Here is a 4,648-nt window from a genome sequence, read left to right on the forward strand (position 1 = left end):
TTCATACTTTGCTCTTTGACACTTGGTGCATTCTTTAATGAACCTATGAACCTCCTTGCTGCAACCTTTCCAATAGAACATCTCTCTGACTTTAGATAAAGTAGGTTTAAACCCAGAATGACCACCCAATGGAGAGTCATGACACCATTTAATAATGCCATTTTTTAATAGAGAATTATTGGCCACCACAAGTTTCTGCTTCCTTTTAAGAAGATAATCATCCCATGTATAATGTTTGACTATTTTACCTTGCTGCAACTGAACAATATCCCCTCTAGCATCTTGTCTGAATTCCATCCATGTTTAAGTCTATCCAACAGAAGAGGTTGAATAGTGTTGAGGGTTAATGTTAGCAAACCCAAACCTTGTACTCTAGATAAGGCATCTGCAGCAGTATTGTCACAACCTTTTTTATAGCAAATTTCATAACTGTAACCCAGGAGTTTGGATAACCAAGTCTGTTGTAAAGGAGTTATAATTTTCTGGTCTAACAAATGTTTCAAACTTTGTTCATCGGTTTAGATAATGAAGTGCTTCGTTATCAAATAATGATGCCAGCTTTTAACCGCTAATAAAATGGCCAATAACTCCTTCTCATATACCGATAGAGATTGTTGTCTAAAGCTTTACTAATAAAAGCTATAGGGTGTTTATCTTGCATTAAAACAGCTCCTAAACCCTTTGAAGATGCGTCAGTTTCTATAACAAATACCTTGGACATATCTGGTAAAGCTAGAACACGAGGAGTGCTTAAAGCTAGCTTTAAAGCATCAAATGAGTTTTGAGCTTCCTTGTTCCATTGGAATGCATCCTTCTTAAGAAGTTCAGTTAAGGATTTAGCAATGGCTCCAAATCCTCTTATAAAACGCCTATATTACCTTGCTAAACCAAGGAAACCCCTTAACTGTTTATCTGAACTTGATTTTAGGGTAAGGCCAGTCTTGTATAGCCTTGATTTTATTAGGATCAGTAGCAACCCCTTCACCAGTAATGATATGTCCTAAGTACTCCACCTTGTGACCACCAAAAGTACATTTGGATCTCTTAGCTTTGAGTGAGTTCTGCCTCATTAACTGTAATACTTGTTGTAAGTCCTTGATATGCTGATCCATTGTTTTACTATTGATCAGAATGTCATCAAAGAAAACTAAGGTAGATTTCCTCAAAACAGTTTTGAAGGTTTCATTCATGAGTGACTGAAATGTTGCTGGTGCGTTAGTCAATCCAAAGGGTAAAACTAGGAATTCATAGTGACCCTGATGTGTTTTGAAGGCTGTTTTGTGAATGTCATCTTCAAACATTCTTATTTGATGGTAACCGGATTGTAAGTCTAACTTAGAGAAAATAGTAGATCCCCCCTAATTCATCTAGTAATTTGTCAATCAAGGGAATAGGAAAGCCATCTTTGATAGTAGCATCATTTAACCTTCTATAGTCAACACACATACGCCACGACCCATCTTTTTTCTTCACTAGAACCACAGGAGCTGCAAAGGAACTAGTACTATTACGAATTACTCCAGAATCCATTAATTCTTGGGTCATTTGTTCAATGATGGATTTCTGAGTACTGGATACTTATATGATTTCAAGTTCAAAGTAATGTTTTCATCTTTTAGTCTGATCTTATGGTCATAAGATCTAGAAGGGGAAGACCTTTAAGGATTTCAAAGATATCCTCATATTGTGCTAATAAAGCATTTAAGGGATCATTGCTTTGAATTTCCTCAACATGAGGTTGGTGTTGGAAATGAGTGTGGCCTTCTGTTTGTAAGCTAAAAAGTTGACTCTCAATAGTCTGGTTTGAATCTTGAAGCCAAAAATTCATTTTTTCCATTGAACACAAACTAACACCAGTTGTAGTAGAACCTTTGAGTTCGAAGGTATGGTTATCCACTGTGAATTTCATAATCAAGGACTTGAAATTCCACATGATATCGTTTAGAGTTTGTAAACATTGAATCCCTAAAACAATATCATAGTTACTTAATGGAATAACCATCATGTCTACCTTGAACCAACTACCTTGCATAATCCATTGAAAATCTTTACAAATTTTCATGCAAGGAAGCTTAGTACCATCAGCAATGGTAACTGGCATATTAGCCACTTCATGAACAGGACAATGCAACTTTTCAACTAATTTTTCATTAACAAAGTTGTGGGTAGACCCACTGTCAATAAGAACCTGCAATTGTTTAGTGCCAATTGCTCCTATGATTTTCATTGTGGAAAAAGAGGGAATACCAGTAAGGGCATGGAAAGAAATGTGAGGATCTGGTTCTTGAATTGGTTCAACAATAGTTGGTTCTTGAGTTTCAACATTGTTTTCCCCTTCAATGACTTCAAACAAAAACAATTGCTTGTTGTTTTTTCCTTTACAGTGTAAATTATGACCAGGGGTATAACGGTCATTACTCCAAAAAACATTCCCCCTTGGTTCTTTTCTCTTCCAACTCTTTACTAGAAAGAGATAATTTGCGAACAGGGTTTGGGTTAAAAGAATTTAGAGGAGCAGGGTTGAGAGGAGTCGGAAGTAAGGGTAATTTGGTGGCATTAGAAGTGAAAGAAGTTTTGAAAGGATGATTGTTTTTGTTGGTATAACTGATAGGTTTATTTGAAGCTAAGGTAATGTTGGCTTGATTTTGTAAACGGGCTAATAGGTAAGTGTCTTTAAGGGTCTTAGGTTTAAGCAGTTTGATATGACATTTAATCTCTGGTTTGAGGCCCTCCATGAATAGACTTAAAGAATATTCCTCATGTAAAGTTACCTTGTTCAAGAGTCTGTCAAAATTGTCACAATACTCTTCAAGATCATCACCTTGACTTAAAGCCTTCAAGGCTCCCATAGCATCTTCAATTAACGTTGCACCAAATCTTGCTGTAATTGATCTTTCATAATCACTCCATGGAATCTGTGATAGTAATCTTCCGCCTTGAGATTTGATGTGTGACTGGTGCCATTGCAAGGCTCTTCCTTCAACATGAGCTGCTGCATATCTGACCTTGTAAGCTTCAGGAGTCTCATCAATAGAAAAAAAATGTTCACACTTATACAACAAGCCTTCAACATCTGTTCCATCGAATTTGGGGAATTCGACTTTCGAGAACCGATTTATTATTGTGACTGCATCTAGTTCCATCAAAATTCTCCCTGTTATTGAATTGTTCTTCATCAGTGTTGTTCCTATTACCATTGCCTTCATGATTGTGATTGTTATTATTGGATAATTGATCCAATTTCTTGAGAATTGCATCCATCTGTGCCTTCATCGTCTCTGAAGTTTCCTCAAGTCCAATTAACTCTGATAAATTTTGATCATTCAATTTTTCCAAACGAGACAGTGAATTCTCATGATCTTTAACCATACGCTCCATTTCTTGATTACGAGTAGACGCCATTGAATTTTAGAGCAAATTTTAGAGCCAATTGGATTGAAATTGAAAGAAATTGATCGAACAATTGATCAATTTTAGGTGAATTGAAAACGAAACGGACAGAAATTGATCGAACAAATGATCAATTTCAGATTAATTGAATTGAAACGAACAAATTTGATAGAATTGGATACAGGTTACCGATGGAATCGTTAGCTTTGATACCAATTGATAGCTTGATTTAGAATAACAGAATCAGAGAGAGAGAGAGAGAAGAGAATATTCATCAACAAGCTAAACCGTTTATTAGCTACCTGATCGTTATTATAGTTACAAATGATCAACTCAGTTAACAGACTTGATAACGAAAACGTTACAAAACTATTACAATGGGACCTGAACTATTAACAATTGACAAATGACTCCCTGAACTATTGTGAATTTATCAGGAACCGGGTAGGAACCGGACCCGACCCGCAGGAATGAAATAGGAACCCAGTGGAACCGGGTAGGGTAGGAACTGAGCCCGGGTTTTACGTAAAAAGCGGGTACACCGTTTTTTTTTGAAATTTAAACAAACTAGCCGTAAGGAACCGGTTTTAATGGCTATATAGCCGTTTTTGGACCGTTGGAACCGGTTTTTAACCATATACACCTTACACACATACTATAAATAGCATGGTGGTGTGTAGAACTTGTTAAACCACTTTCAAAACTCTAAAACACACTTTAAATCACAATTAAGCTTAAACCGGCAATCAATAACAAGTAACAACGATGTTGTTATGGTCATCGAAACAACACGATGCTCCGAGGTTTGGATTCATTATGATTTGTGAGTCATGACCAACTCATAAGAGATGCTCTGGTGCAAGTATTGTTCCAAGTTTACGAAAGCGGGGTCGAACTCCACATTACGCAAGCATACCAATAAGTATTGTCGTGAGAAAAAAAAGTTTGGATGCCAAGAAAGCGGAAGCGGGAAAGTCGTCCGGCTCTACAACTCTAGCACCTACCGCCGCCGGTAACAACGCTTAATCGTTATAGAACGCGAGATTAAAACGACGGACCTTGTTTTTTATTTTAACTTGTTATGTTTAATATCGTCATGTTTAATAATGTTTGTTATATGTGTTTTTTTTATAATAAAATGTTCGTCGTTATTGTAATCAATTGATAACGTAACAAAAAATAAAGCATGACTAATAAGAAATAAAACATTACTAGTAATAAACAAAACAAAGCTAGTTAATAAACAAAGCAAAACTAA

At 36.2% G+C, this 4,648-nt stretch overlaps 1 long non-coding RNA gene across 1 annotated transcript; it reads right to left on the reverse strand.

Annotated features, from left to right (window-relative positions):
- Positions 1-696: 696 nt before the first annotated feature.
- LOC143576441 (uncharacterized) lies at positions 697-3,110 on the reverse strand. Its single transcript, XR_013142951.1, has 3 exons — positions 2,956-3,110; positions 919-1,798; positions 697-882 (listed from the first exon to the last, which is right to left on the reverse strand). It is a non-coding gene; the product is annotated as an uncharacterized LOC143576441 (long non-coding RNA).
- Positions 3,111-4,648: the final 1,538 nt, after the last annotated feature.

The sequence above is a fragment of the Bidens hawaiensis genome, unplaced genomic scaffold, assembly GCF_021521415.1.
Source record: "Bidens hawaiensis isolate Kalapana, Puna unplaced genomic scaffold, B.hawaiensis_p1.1 tig00028122_1, whole genome shotgun sequence".
NCBI classification, from domain to species: domain Eukaryota; kingdom Viridiplantae; phylum Streptophyta; class Magnoliopsida; order Asterales; family Asteraceae; genus Bidens; species Bidens hawaiensis.